This window comes from Balaenoptera borealis, assembly GCF_965194805.1.
Source record: "Balaenoptera borealis genome assembly, chromosome: 8".
NCBI lineage: Eukaryota > Metazoa > Chordata > Mammalia > Artiodactyla > Balaenopteridae > Balaenoptera > Balaenoptera borealis.
The window spans coordinates 24451326-24468080 of NC_138865.1; positions in this window are offsets into that span (position 1 = coordinate 24451326).

Here is a 16755-nt window from a genome sequence, read left to right on the forward strand (position 1 = left end):
TTTTTTTTTCTTCACATTTAGGTATGCAATCCATATGGAATTGATTTTTATGTATAGTATGAGGTAAGTGTCAGGTCACACTTATTTTTTCATATGGATATTCAATTGACCCAGCACCACTTATTGAAAAGATCCATCTTTACCATGCTATTTTGATGATGATAGATTTTTAGTATAGTTTGAAATCAGGGACCATGATACCTCCAACTTTGTTTTCTTTATCAAGGTTGTTTTGACTATTTGGGTCTTTTGTGTGGAAAGATACACTGTGTTCATGAATTGGAAGAATTAATATTGGTAAAAATGACCATACTACCCAAGGCAATCTGCAGATTCAGTGCAATCCCTTTCAAAATACCAACAGCATTTTTCACAGAACTGCAATAAATTATTCTAAAATGTGTATGAAAACACAGAAGACACAGAATAATCAACACAATCTTGACAAAGAAGAACAAAGCTGGAGGTATCATGCGCCCTGATCTTAAACTATACTACAAAGCTACAGTCATCAAAACAGTATGGTACTGGCACAAAAATAGACACATAAATCGTTAGAACAGAATAGAGAGCCCAGAATTAAACCCACACTTATATGGGCAATTCCTCTATGCCAAAGTAGGCAAGAATATACAATGGGGAAAAGATAGTGTCTTCACTTATTGGTGTTGGGTAAACTGGACAGCTCCATGAAAAAGAATCAAACTGGAGTACTTTCTCACACCATAAAAAAAAAACAAACCAAAAAACTCAAAATGGATTAAAGCCTTAAACGTAAGACCTGAAAACATAAAACATCTAGAAAAACATAGTCAGTACACTCTTTGACATTGGTCTTAGCAATATTTTTTTGGATATGTGTCTTCAGGCAAGGGAAACAAAAGCAAAAATAAACAAATGGGACTACATCAAACCAAAAAGCTTTTGTATACCAAAGGAAACTTTTAACAAAATGAAAAAACAGCATGCTGAATAGGAGAAGGTATTTGCAAATGATATCCAATAAGGGGTTAATATCCAAAATATACAAAGAACTCATATAACCCAAAAGAACTCATATAACCCAATACCAATTGAAAAATTTGCAGAGGACCTAAATAGACATTTTTCCAAAGACATACATATGGCCAACAGACACATGAAAAGATGTTCAGCATTACTAAATATCAGGGGAATGCAAATCAAAACCACAATGAGATATCACCTCACACCTGTCAGAATGGCTATTACAAAAAGATAAGAAATAACAAGTGTTGGTAAGGATGTAGAGAAAAGGGAACCCTTGTGCACTGTTGGTGGTACAAATTGGTGTAGCCACTATGGAAAACAATATGGAGGTTCCTCAAAAAGTTAAAAATAGAACTACTATATGATCCAGCAATTCCACTTTGGGTATTTTTCCAAAGAAAACAAAAACATTAATTAGAAAAAATATATGCATCCCTATGTTTATTGCAACACTACTTACAAGAGGCAAGATATGGAAACAACCTAAGTGTCCATCGATAGATACATGGATAAAGATGTGGTATATTATACACAGTGGAATATTACTCAGCCATAAAAAAGAATGAGATCTTTTGTGATTTCGATGTGACAACATGGATTGACCTAGAGGTTATTATGCTAAGTGAAATAAGTCAGGCAGAGAAAGAAAAATGATGTATAATTTTAACTTATATGTGGAATGTAAAAAACAAAGCAAATGAACAAATGAACAAAATAGAAACAGTCTCTTAGATACAGAGAAGAAATAGTGGTTGCCATAAGGTAGGGGGTGGGGGGTTGAGTGAAATAGGTGAAGGAGATTAAGAGGTGTAAACTTCCAGTTACAATATAAATGAGTTGTGAGGATGAAATGTACAGCATGTGGAATATAATCAGTAATATTGTAATATCTTTGTATAGTAATGTACTGTAACTAGATTTATCATAGTAACATTTTCTAATGTATAGAAATATTGAATCACTATGTTGTATGCCTGGAACTAACATAGTGTTGTAGGTCAATTATACTTCAATTAAAAAAAAAAAACTAGTTCTTTGAAAAGATCAATAGAGCTGATGAGCCTCTAGCCAGGCTAACTAAGAAAAAAAGAGAGAAAATACAAATTAGTAACATCCAAAATAAAGAAGGGACATTACTACAGATCCCATGGATAGTAGAAGGATAATCAAGGAATACTATGAACAACACTATGGCCACAAATTTGATAACCAAGATTAAATGGAGTAATTCCTTGAAAGACACATCTGCCAAAACTCACACAAGAAGAAAGAGATGCTGAATAGGCCTGTATCTATTAAATAAATTGAATCAACAATTAATAACCTTCCAAAACAGAAAGCAGCAGGCTCAGATAGGTTCACTGGTGAGTTCAAACATTTAAGGAAGAAATTATGCCAATTTTATACAATCTCTTCCAGAAGATAGACACAGAGGGGAAAGCTCCTAACTCATTATATGAGGCCAGCATTACCCTAAAACCAAAACCAGATAGTCTTTAAAAGAAAACTACAGACCAATATCTCTCATGAATACAAATGCAAAAATCCTCAACAAAACATTAGCAAATCAAAACCAAAAATGTATGAAAAGAATTATACACCATGACCATGTGAGATTTATCCCAGGTGTGCAAGGCTGGTTTATCATTTGGAAATCCATTAACGTAATCTCTCACATCAACAGTCTAAAGAAGAAAAATCACATGATCATATCAATAGATACAGAAAAAGTATTTGACAAAATCCAATACTCATTCTTGATAAAAACTCTTAGCAAACTAGGAATAGAGGGGAACTCTCTCAAATTGATAAAGACCATCTATACAAAATCGATAGCTAACATTATACTTAATGATGAGAAACTAAGCTTTTCCACTAAAAGCAGGAACAAGGCAGATGTCCTCTCTCACCACTCCTTTTCAATATCATACCAGAAGTTCTAGATAACTCAATAATACCAAAAAAGGGAAATAATAGTTATAAAGAGTGTAAAAGAAGAAATAAAACTATCTTTGTTCATGGATGACATGATTGTCTATATAGAAAACTCAAAAGAATTAACAACAAAATTTCTGGAACTAATAAGTTATCACAGCAAATTTGAAAGATGTAAGGTTAATGTACAAAAGGTTAACACTTTCCTTATCCCAGCAATAAACAAGTAGAATTTTAAATTAAAAACATATTGCCATTTACATTAACACAAATACTTAGGTGTAAATCTAACAAAATACATACAAGATCTATATGAGGAAAACTACAAAATTCTGATGAAACAAATTAAAAAAAGAACTAAATAAGTATAGAGATATTTCATATTCATGGATGGGAAAACTCAATTTTGTCAAGATGTTGGTTCTTCGTAACTTGATTTATAGCTTCAATGCAATCCCTATTAAAATGCCAGCATGTTATTTTGTGTATGTCAACTAAGTGATTCTAAAGTATATCTGGAGTGGCAAAAGACCCAGAATAGCCAGTATTGAAGGAGAAGAACAAAGCAGAAGGACTGACACTGCCTGACTTCAAGACTTACAATAAAGCTATAGTAACCAAGTGTGGTGTTGGTGATAGAACAGTTAAATAGACCATTGGAACAGAATAAAGAGCCCAGAAAGAGACTCACATAAATATCACTATATTTCTGTGAAAGTATCACTGATCTTGATGAAATACAACGGTAAAATGGAGAAAAGACACTCTCTTCAACAAATGGTGCTGGAACAACTAGACAGCCACATATTAAAAAACATAAGAATCTAGAGACAGACCTTTCAAAAAAATTAACTGAAAATGGATGATAGACCTTAATATAAAATGCAAAATTATAAAACTCCTAGGAATTAACACAGAAAAATTCTAGATGGCTTTTGGTATGGTGATAACTTTTCAGATACAACACCAAAGGTATGGTCTGTGAAAGAAATAATTGATAAGGTGGACTCATAAAAATTAAAAAAAAGAAAAACCTTCTGCTCTGTGAAAGACACTGTCAAGAGAATAAGAAAACAGCCACAGACTGCGAGAAAATATTTGCAAAAGATTTATCCAATGAAGGACTGTAATTCACAATATACAAAGAACTCTTAAAATTAAATAATACGAAAATGAACATCCCGATTTAAACATGGGCAAAAAACCTGAACAGATACATCATTGAGGAAGATAAACAGATGACAAAATAGCATGCCAAAAATGCTCAACATTATATGTCATTAGGAAATTGCAAATTAAAACAATAGTAAGATACCACTACACACCTATCAGAATGGCCAAAATCTGTAACACTGACAACACCAAATGCTGACAAGGATGTGGAGCAAGAGGAACTCTCATTCATTGCTAGTGGGAATGCAAAATGGTACCACCACTTTGGAAGACAGTTAAGCACTTTCTTACAAAACTAAACATACTCCTACCATATGATCCAGCAATTGCACTACTTGGCATTTACCCAAAGGGATTGAAAAGTTATGAACCTGCACATGGATGTTTATAGCATCTTTATTCATAATTGCAAAAACTTAAAAGCAACCAAGTTGTCCTTCATTAGGTGAATAAATAAATAAACTGTGAAACATCCAGGCAATGGAATATTATTCAGCACTAAAAAGAAATGAGCTTTCAAGCCATGAAAAGACATAGAAGAAACTTAAATGCCTATTACTAAGTGAAAGAAGACAATCTGAAATAGCTACGCACTGTATGGTTCCAATATATGAAATTCTAGATAAGGTAAAATTATGCAGACAGTAAAAAAGAACAGTGGTTTCCAGGGGTTGAGAAGGAGGGAGGAATAAATAAATTTGTGGAGCACAGAGGATTTCTAGGGCAGTGTAGCTGTTCTGTATGATACTATAATAGTGATACATGTCATTATATATTTGTCAAAACCCACAGGGTGAACCTTGATGAACTTTTGGTGCTAATGATGTGTCAATGTAGGTTGATTATCAAATAACCTGCAAATGTACTCTCTGGTATGAGACATTGGTAGTGGGGGAAGCTGTGTGTATGCTGGGGCAGGGGGTAACTTTTATACTGTCTCCTCAATTTTTCTATGAATATAAAATAAATAGAGCTTCTTAAGAAAATATTTTCAAATTAAAAAATAGAAAAGGAGAGATTCCTAACTCATTTCTGAGGCTGGTATTAGCCTTAAAAGGCCTTGTAAGAAAGTTACAAATCAATATCCCTTATGAAAATAGACATAAAATTTTCTAATAAAATTATAGCAAATTAAATCCAGAAATTTATAAAAAGAATAATACATCACAACCAAGTGGGGGTTTTCTTGTGATGCAAAGCTAGTTAAACAGACAGAGATCATTGATGCAATCCACTATATTAATCAACTAAAGGATGATTTGGCAATTGTTTTTCAGTAAAGAACCAGATAGTAAATAGTTTAGGCTTTGTGGGTGACATACAGTTTTTATAGCATATTCTTCTTCTTTTTACAATACTTTAAACATGTGAAAAAATCATTTTTTGGCTTGTGGCCTCTAAAGAAACAGTCAATGGGCAGGATTTGGCCTGTGAGTCACAGTATGCTGACCCCTGGACTAAAATAATTAAAACCACATGATTATATCAATTGATACAGAAAAAGAACTTGAAAAATTCAACATCCTTTCAACATTAAAACTGTAGTAAATTAGGAATAGAAAGCATCTACAAAAAAATTCTATAGCTAACATCATACTTAGTAGTGAAAGATTTAATGTTTTACCCCAGGATCAAGAACAAAGCAAAGATATATATTTTTACCACTCCTATTCAACACCATAGGTTGGTTGACAAGCCAGTGCAATAAAGCAAGGGGAAAAAAGCATAGAGATTGGAAAGGATGACATGATTGTTAAAGTAGAAATCTCCAGAATCTATTTTAAAAGCTACTGGAATGAATACGTGACTGTAGCAAAGTTGCATAATAAAAGGTCAATGCACAAAAATTAAAATGTAATTTATATAATATTAATGAAAAATAGGAAACCAAATCTGTTTTTTAAATACCATTTACAATAGCTTCTTTTAAAAAAAGGAAATACTTTGATATAAATCTAACAAACGTGCAGGAGCTGTACACTTAAAACTAAAAAAAGCTAATGAAAGAAATCAAAGGATGTCTAAAAAATCTAAATAAATGGAGAGATATATCATGCTCATGGATTGAAAGACTCAATATAGTTAAAATGTCAATTCTTTAAAAAATGATCTATAGACTAACACAATTCCAATAAAAATCCCAGCATCACTCACTGTATATATTGACAAGTTAACTTTAAACTCTTTATAGAAAGTCATAGGAATGAGAGTAGCCAAAATAAATTTGAAAAGAAAAAAATTTGACTTTAAGACTTACTGTAAAGTCACGGTTATTAAGACAGTGTGGTAATGGTGAGAGGATAGACACATAGATCAATGGAACAGAACAGAGAGCCCAGGTATGAATCCACACAAATACAGGCTTTTTTACTAAGGTAAAATTTACATGAAATGAAATTCATCATGTTAACCATTTTTAAGAGTACAATTCAGTGCTATCGTTAGTACTAAGGTCTGTAGTAATTTCCTCACTTTCATTTCTGATTTTAGTAATTTGAGTTTTTCTCTTTTTTGGTCACTCTAGCTAAAGGTTTGTCAATTTTGTTGCTCTTTTAAAATAAATTTGGTTCATTTATTTTCCCTCTTGTTTTTCTATTCTCTATTTATCTCCACTCTAATATTTATTATTTCCTTCCTTCTACTAGTTTTGTGTTTAGTTTGCTCTTCTTTTTCTAGTGCTTTAAGGTGCAAAGTTAGGTGACTGATTTGAGATATTTTTTAATGTAGGCATTTAAAGCTATACATTTCCCTCTGAACTTATCTCACTGCATCCCATTAAGTTTTGGTATAGCATGGTTATGTTTTTGTTTTCATTTGTCTTAAGGTATTTTCTAACTTCTCTTGCGATCTTTTCTTTGGCCCATTCGTTGTTTAAGAGTGTGTTGTTAGTGTGCACATATTTGTGAATTTTCCAGTTTTCCTTCTGTTAGTGTCAGGGCAATTTCATAAGAATTTCTTGACTTACTTGGGCAAGGGAAGAAATTCATGAGTAGACCAGAAGAAGCAGAAATTTTGTGGAATGGATTCTGGCTCTCTTCACAGGGCTACTTTTTTCAACATTTAATAAAATAAGGTTATATTTTACTGAAATGACTCTCGCCAGCATTGACAGTGACAACTACAGGGAAACTTAATTTTTGATCCTGAGATGGGGGGGAGGAGAAAAGGTCGACTAGAGACCTGCCTTCTCCCATAAGAATGAGAGATGATAATACAGATGCTCATTCCTTCTACTCCAGCAATAAGATGTAAACCTTGCATTTGGTATGGTCTGGAAATAGAGCACTTTGTTTAGTCAGATATTACTGTTGTCAGAAAGTTACATACTTTCGTTTAAAATGCCAACTTTTCTACATTTCACACTAGTAAAGGCACATTTAAGTTGATTTTATTTATAACGGTCATGAGATAATGATAGCTGTAGTACCATAGTTCATTTCACCGCATCTCCAATTCCTAGAAATTCGACTTCATAGAAATGCCCAATGAACAACTGACTGGTAGCAGTTTAATGGTTCTCCTGTGAAACCTCTTAGAACTGATTTCAGATTGGAAGTATTACTACAGTGAGAAGTGAATTACTGTAATACCTTTTTTGTTGGCTAACATTTTACAAATTTTTCTCTGAAGGGTTTCACAGATGTGATTTCAGGATGGAGTTGGAAAAGTGAGAGTCCACTACTGCAGAAGAAACGAAAGGACAGGTTCCTCTCCAGGTATATAATACCATAAATAAATGATCATATTCGCCACTTTTTGAAATTACGATGGCTATCCTCAAGGGGAAATTGGAAGAGGTTAATTTCGAATTGCCAAAATATCTTGGCCTGTTTTTAGTTTCCTGAACAAGGTGCTGAGCTAGAGGAGCTCTGAAGTCCATTGCATCTCAAGGTTTTTAGTCTCCCTGACCAGAGAGCACAAGGGAAGCCGGCAGCCATTTCGGGGCTGATGGAGGTGTGCTGGGTTTACAGATGCCAAGCTGGCAAGCCCCAAGCTGGCTCCATGGGGTGAGCCTCTGCTCTCAGTTCATGCTGGAAGCCACCCCCAATTAGGACATAACCTGCACTGAGGTTAATTACTGAGGATATGGGTACCCTGTGGGTATTTTCAGAAATGCCGACGTTCACACACTGTGGTTGTTTGACTGTAATGGCTAATAAACTTTAACAATGTTTTTGCAAGGAACTTTATGACAAACACCATACTAGGCTGATTGTATGGCATTGTTAATGGTGTCTTCATGAAATTTATTACATATATTTATTTACTCATGAACTATTAATAATTTATGGGACATCATATTTGCTTTCTAATCCTAGTGATATTCTTTCCTACCAGAACAAAAAATTAATTCTGTGTCAAAGAAGCCTTGGTTTGATTAGATTCTTATGGAAATACTCAATACTGATAATCCTCTAACAGATGTATTCTCACCAATTTTTCTTCTATTATGAAAAATTGTGTCACATTTTATATTTATATACAAAGTGTGTGTGTGTATAGAGACAGAGAGGTTGGCTTTCAACTTTCAGAAGTGACCTAAATTTGTTTTTATTCTCATTTTGTATTATACAACTCTAAGCCATTATTAATATTTTACTTCATTTTAAAGTAAAAATAAAATGATGGTGTTGGTTTTGAGGCTTCAAGTTGTTTCAGGGATTGAGGCAGGAGGTAGATGGGTCCCAGGCTGAACAGTTTCTCCCCTGTGGACAGGAACTCCATAATAGCAGGAACCCCATAAAAGCAGGATGATGGAGGAGGTTGGGCCCTGCTCAGATAAGAGATAAAAGACCACATGTTCCTCATTCTTGAAGTCAAGGAGACCTTCTCGACTATACATGCACAGAAAGGCTCCATGGAGGTCAAAAAGGGAGGGGGGGGCCACCCCATAGTAAGTGATGTCAACTACCTATAGGCCTCTTCACCAGAATCCAACTTGGCTAAGAGATGCGCACGCACACATGGGAGGACCCTGAGATAAACCAAATACACACTCAGAACCAGGCAAAGCAAGATGATTGATCTAAGGAAACCTAGAAGAAATGCCCCATAAAAGTGATACAAACTACCACGAGGGTGCGACTCTCTCTCTGAGCCCACCTGTGTGTCCATCCACATGTACTGTACTCTTTTCCTCGTAATAAACACTTTACTTGTTTCACTACTTTCCGTCTCTATGTGGAAATTCATTTCCACACAGCTGACGGGCCAGGGACTTGTCCCTGGCCACTGGTCCCTGGCAGTGTGGTGGCTAGGATTCAGCGCTCTCACTGCCATTGCCCGACCTCAATCTCTGCCTGGAAACCGAAATCCTGCTTCAAGCCGCTACAGGCCAAGGCCACCTGCGATCAGGATGATGCTGTTTTACCAAACAAACATTCTTTTCACATTAACAGGTTTAAAAATTGCTCAATATCAAAGTATTTCTTCAAGTCATCCTTTAAGAAATTAGATTTCCCCACAAATGCAGAGCTTTGAATTCCAGCATATAATTTATTAAATTCTTTTTTCATACTTGAAATAATCACAAGAGTTGGTGGATGCCACATTTCTGAAGCCCTGACATTAAGGAACTAAGCTGAAAGGATATTTCCCAGGCTTAGGGTTTCAGGAAATTGCAGGTGGAGTAATGTCAACAATTCACAGGACTCTGATATAGATCACTAGTTTTCATTCTCCCAAATAGAAAAACTTGCCATGTGACCCTTCGTTGGCTGCTCTAGTAAAGCAATTTGAATTTTGCTGACCTAAAGTAAGTGAACAGTTTATACAAGCTTTAAGTATTGGTCATTTGAAAGAATTCTCTTGTTTCTGAGTATCGTGCCTTTTATGTTTCTAATGATACTTGCTTGGAATTCCTAAAAAGTATAATTATTTTTACTTTGGAAAGTGCTGAAGTATAGAGTACAGTATAGGATAGATATGTGGTATGAGGTTTGTTATTTAATTTCCTTAATTTAGGGTTGTTAATAATTTTCCTGAATCAAACCATTTCATTTGTATACTGCCTTTGTCATGATTTTGGAAATGTACTCTATGTCTTATTGTCATTATTATTCATGAAATTCTTTAGGAATTTACATTCTTTCTTCGGTTGGGCTGTGCAAATGGGAAGCCACTTTTCTTCCTGCCATATACAAATTTATCCAGCTCACCATAGATATGTAAAACTGCATGAGATTTTTTCAAAGAGAAATGTTAATACACATCTTTCTTTCTTTATTTCCACAATTACCTGAACCATAACCATTTTATTTTGAGGGATGATTAGTGTACTGAAGGAGAGTGATGATGACAACTGCTTTTCTTGCTGAACTTGAGAAAATAATAAAAATAAAGAGGTGAAGAACAGGTTAGTGAGGTAAGATTATATTTTTATTTGTTATTTCCATGCTACTGAACCTCAGTATTAAAAATACTTCAGGTTAAATATTATCTTCCTTATAATAGCAATTATACCGCCTTTGTGAATGTTTTACTATACCTTTAGAGCTATGAATCTGAGATTGTAAGTCTCCATGTCATGATAGGAGTTACTAATCTGTACTTTTGTCCAACTCTCCCATTTTTCTGCCATGTTGCCTATTTTTCATTAATTTGCAAGAGTTGTTTATACATTCTTTCAATGAGCTGTTTGATACTTACAGTGTAAACTGCTGATCACTTTTTTTGTGGTGGTTTATGATAAACAAAGTATTCCATTTTAAGTTCCTAAACATCAATATTCTCTTTAAAGCTTAGGGCTATTTATTCATTTTTTTGGTGACACATTACAATTTTATTTCATTTTCTTACTTTTAAAGTTGAAGTAAAATTCATACAACATTACATAAAATTCACACAAAACAAACCATTTTAAAGCAAACAATTCAGGGGCATTTAGTATTTTCCACAATGTTGTGCAAACACTGTCTCTATCAAAACATTCAACACATATTCATCACCCCAAAAGAAAACCCCATACTCACTGAGGAGTTACTCCCCACCCCCCTTATTGTTAGGGCTGAATAATATTCCATTGTATGTATACACCACAATTTGTTTATCCATTCATGTGTTGATGGACATTTGGGTTAACTTTTTGATTATTGTGAATAGTGCTGCTATGAACATTCAATAAGTTTTTGTGTAGACAGATGTTTTAAATAATCTTGGGTATACACATAAGAGTGGAATTGCAGGGTCATGTAACTTCATGCTTTCCAAGTTGGCTGCACTATTCTACATTTCCACTACCAATGAATGAGGATTCCAATTTCTCCACATTTTTGCCAACACTTGATACTGTCTGCCTTTTTAATATATCCATCCATATAGGTGTAAAGTGCTATCACATTGGGTTTTTTTTTTAAACATCTTTATTGGAGTATAATTGCTTCACAATGGTGTGTTAGTTTCTGCTTTGTAACAAAGTGAATCAGCTATACATAAACATATATCCCCATATCTCCTCCCTCTTGCGTCTCCCTCCCACACTCCCTCTCCCACCCCTCTAGGTGGTCACAAAGCACTGAGCTGATCTCCCTGTGCTGTGCGGCTGCTTCCCACTAGCTATCTATTTTACATTTGGTAGTATATATAAGTCCGTGCCAGTCTCTGACTTTGTCCCAGCTTACCCTTCCCCCTCCCCTTGTCCTGAAGTCCATTCTCTACGTCTGCGTCGTTATTCCTGTCCTGCCTCTAGGTTCTTCAGAACTTTTTTTTTTTTTTTTTAGATTCCATATATATGTGTTAGCATACGGTATTTGTTTTTCTCTTTCTGACTTACTTCACTCTGTATGACAGACTCTAGGTACATCCACCTCACTACAAGTAACTCAGTTTTGTTTCTTTTTATGGCTGAATAATATTCCATTGTATATATGTGCCACATCTTTATCCATTCATCTGTCGATGGACACTTAGGTTGCTTCCATGTCCTGGCTATTGTAAATAGAGCTGCAATGAACATTGTGGTACATGACTCTTTTTGAATTATAGTTTTCTCAGGGTATATGCCCAGTAGTGGGATTGCTGAGTCATATGGTAGTTCTATTGTTAGTTTTTTAAGGAACCTCCATACTGTTCTCCATAGTGGCTGTATCAATTTACATTCCCACCAACAGTGCAAGAGGGTTCCCTTTTCTCCACACCCTCTCCAGCATTTATTGTTTGTACATATTTTGATGATGGCCATTCTGACCAGTGTGAGGTGATACCTCATTGTAGTTTTGATTTGCATTTCTCTAATGATTAGTGATGTTGAGCATTATTTCATGTGTTTGTTGGCAATCTGTATATCTTCTTTGGAGAAATGTCTATTTAGGTCTTCTGCCCATTTTTGGATTGGGTTGTTTGTTTTTTTGTTATTGAGCTGCATGAGCTGCTTGTGTATTTTGGAGATTAATCCTTTGTCAGTTGCTTCATTTGCAAATATTTTCTCCCATTCTGAGGGTTGTCTTTTCATCTTGTTTATGGTCTCCTTTGCTGTGCAAAAGTTTTCAAGTTTCATTAGGTCCCATTTGTTTATTTTGGTTTTTATTTCCATTTCTCTAGGAGGTGGGTCAAAAAGGATCTTGCTGTGATTTATGTCATAGAGTGTTCTGCCTACGTTTTCCTCTAAGAGTTTGATAGTGTCTGGCCTTACATTTAGGTCTTTAATCCATTTTGAGTTTATTTTTGTGTATGGTGTTAGGGAGTGTTCTAATTTCATTCTTTTCCATGTAGCTGTCCATTTTTCCCAGCACCACTTATTGAAGAGGCTGTCTTTTCTCCATTGTATATTCTTGCCTCCTTTATCAAAAATAAGGTGACCATAGGTGTGTGGGTTTATCTCTGGGCTTTTTATCCTGTTCCATTGATCTATATTTCTGCTTTTGTTCCAGTACCATACTGTCTTGATTACTGTAGCTTTGTAGTATAGTCTGAAGTCCAGGAGCCTGATTCCTCCAGCTCCGTTTTTCTTTCTCAAGATTGCTTTGGCTATTTGGGGTCTTTTGTGTTTTTATACAAATTGTGCAATTTTTTGTTCTAGTTCTGTGAAAAATGCCATTGGTAGTTTGATAGGGATTGCTTTGCACCTGTAGATTGCTTTGGTCATTATAGTCATTTTCACAATGTTGATTCTTCCATTTCAAGAACATGCTATATCTCTCCATCTGTTTGTATCATCTTTAATCAGTGTCTTATAGTTTTCTGCATACAGGTCTTTTGTCTCTTTAGGTAGGTTTATTACTAGGTATTTTATTCTTTTTGTTGCAGTGGTAAATGTGAGTGTTTCCTTAATTTGTCTTTCAGATTTTTCATCATTAGTGTATAGGAATGCAAGAGATTTCTGTGCATTCATTTTGTATCCTGCTACTTTACCAAATTCATTGATTAGCTCTAGTAGTTTTCTGGTAGCATATTTAGGATTCTCTGTGTATAGTATCATGTCATCTGCAAACAGTGACAGCTTTACTTCTTTTCCGATTTGGATTCTTTTTATTTCTTTTTCGTATCTGATTGCTGTGGCTAAATCTTCCAAAACTATGTTGAATAATAGTCGTGAGAGTGGACAACCTTGTCTTGTTCCTGATCTTAGAGGAAATGGTTTCAGTTTTTCACCATTGAGAATGATGTTGGCTGTGGGTTTGTCATATATGGCCTTTATTATGTTGAAGTCAGTTCCCTGTATGCCTACTTTCTGGAGGGTTTTTATCATAAATGGTTGTTGAATTTTGTCGAAAGCTTTTTCTGCATCTATTGAGGTGATCATATGGTTTTTCTCTTTCAATTTGTTAATATGGTTTATCACATTGATTGACTTGCATATATTGAAGAATCCTTGCATTCCTGGGATAAACCCCACTTGATCATGGTGTATGATCCTTTTAATGTGCTGTTGGATTCTGTTTGCTAGTATTTTTTTAAAAAATAAATTTATTTATTTATTGTTGGATGCGTTGGGTCTTTGTTGCTGTGCTCAGGCTTTTCTCTAGTTGTGGCAAGGGGGTCTACTTTTTGCTGCAGTGCACGGGCTTCTCAGTGTGGTGGCTTCTCTTGTTGTGGAGCACAGGCTCTAGGTGTGCGGGCTTCAGTAGTTGTGGCTCACGGGCTCTAGGGTGCAGGCTCACTAGTTGTGGCACATGGGCTTAGTTGCTCTCCATCATGTGGGATCTTCCCGGACCAGGGCTCGAACCCGCGTCTCTTGCACTGGCAGGCAGATTCTCAACCACTGTGCCACCATGGAAGCCCTGTTTGCTAGTATTTTGTTGAGGATTTTTGCATCTATGTTCATCAGTGCCATATTGGTTTTTAAATTTTTTATTTCCTTGGGACTTCCCTGGTGGCACAGTGGTTAAGAATCTACCTGCCAATGCAGGGGACGCGGGTTCGAGCCCTGGTCTGGGAAGATCCCACATGCCGCAGAGCAGCTAAGCCTGTGCACCACAACTACTGAACCTGCACTCTGGAGCCTGTGAGCCACAACTACTGAGCCTGCGTGCCACAACTACTGAAGCCTGCGTGCCTAGAGCCTGTGCTCTGCAATGAGAAGCCACCACAGTGAGAAGCCCGTGCACCTAAACGAAGTGTAGCCCCCGCTCGCCGCAACTAGAGAAAGCCTGCACACAGCAACGAAGACCTAGTGCAGCCAAAAATAAATAATATGTGAATAAAATTTGTATTTCTGTAATGTCTGCTGTTGTTGAGAATCTTTTCATGTGCTTATTGGCCATTTGTATACCTTCCTTGGAGAAATGTCTACTCAGATCCTTAGCCCATTTTAAATTGGATTATTTATTTGTTATTGATTTGTAAGAGAGTTCTTTATATATTCCAGATACACATCCCTAAGATACAGGATTTGAAAAAAATTCCTATTGTGTGCATTTTCTTTTATCTTTCTTGATAGTGTCTTTTGAAACCCAAAGCTTTTACTTTTGTTTGATGAAGTACAATTTATCAATTTTTTTCTTTGGTTGCTTGTGCTTTAGTTGTCATATTTAAGAAAACATTGCCCAATCTGAAGATTTACATCTGTTTTCTCAAAGCTTTATAGTTTTACTTCTTACATTTATGCCTATGATCTATTAATTTGTGTGTATGCTGTGAGTAAGGGTCCAACTTCATTCTTTTGCATGTGGCTATTCAATTGTTCTTAGCACTATTTGCCCACTGAATTTTCTTGGCACCCTTGTTGAAAACCAATTGACCATAAATGTATGTATTTTTTCTGGACATTTAATTCTATTTCATTTATCTCTATGTCTATTCTTATGCCAGTACCACAGAATCTTCATTACTGTAGCTTTATGGTATATTTTGAAATGTGGTAATGTGGAGTCCTCCAACTTTTTGGGTCCTTGAGACTGGCCCTTCCTCACTGAATGGTCTCAGCACTCTTGTCAAAAATCATTTGATCCTATATGTGAGGGTTTATTTCTGGGTTGTCTATTCTGTTCCATATATATATATATCTTTATGCCAGTACCACACTGTTTTGATTATTGTAACTTTTTAGTATATTTTGAAATCAGGGATGGTGATTTCTCTAGTTTTGGTCTTCTTTTTCAAGACTTTTTTGGCTATTTGGGGTCCCTTGAGATTTCATATGAATTTTATTTCTGCAGAAACCTCTGTTGGGTTTTTGACAGGGATTGCATAAAATCTATAGATCTCTTTGGCAAGCATTTACCTATTAACAACATTAAATTTTTCAATTCATGAACATAACATCTTTCCATTTATTTGTGTCTTCTTTAATTTCCTTCATCAATATTTTATAGTTTTCAGTGTACTAATCCTTCGCCTCCTTAATTAGGTTTATTTCTAAATATTTTACTATTTTTGGTGCTATTTATTGTAAGTGGAATTGTTTCTCAATTATCTTTCAAATTGTTCATTGTTAGTGTAGAGAAATCTGATTTTTGTGGTTTTTTTATCCTGCAACTTCACTGAACTTATTTAATGGTTTCCTTTGCTGTGCAAAACTTTTAAGTTTAATTAGGTCCCATTTATTTCTTTTTGCTTTTATTTCCATTCCTCTAGGAGAGGGATCTAAGAAAATATAGCTGTGATTTACGTCAAAGAGTGTTCTGCCTATGTTTTCCTCTAGGACTTTTATAGTATCCAGTCTTATGTTTAGGTTTTTGATCTGTTTTGAGCTTGTTTTTGTATATGGTGTTAGAGAATGTTCTAATTTCATTCTTTTACATGTAGCTGTCCAGTTTTCCCAGCACCTCTTGTTGAACAGACTGCCTTTTCTCCACTGTATATTCTTGCCTCCCATGTCATAGATTAATTGATCATAAGTGCATGGGTTTATTTCCGAGCTTTCTATCCTGTTCCATTGATCTATATGTCTGTTTTTTGTGCCAGTACCGTACTGTTTTGATTGCTGTAGCTTTTCTGAAGTCAGGTAGTGTCATTTCTCCAGCTCTGTTCTTCTTTCTCAAGATTGCTTTGGCTATTCAGGGTCTTTTGTGTTTCCATAGAAGTTAAAATTTTTTTTGTTCTAGTTGTGTGAAAAATGCCATTGGTAATGTGATAGCGATTGCATTGAATCTGTAGCTTTCCTTGGGTAGTATGGTCATTTTAACAATACTGATTCTTCCAATCCAACAACAGTAGATCTTTCCATTTGTTTGTGTCATCTTCAATTTCTTTCATCAGCAT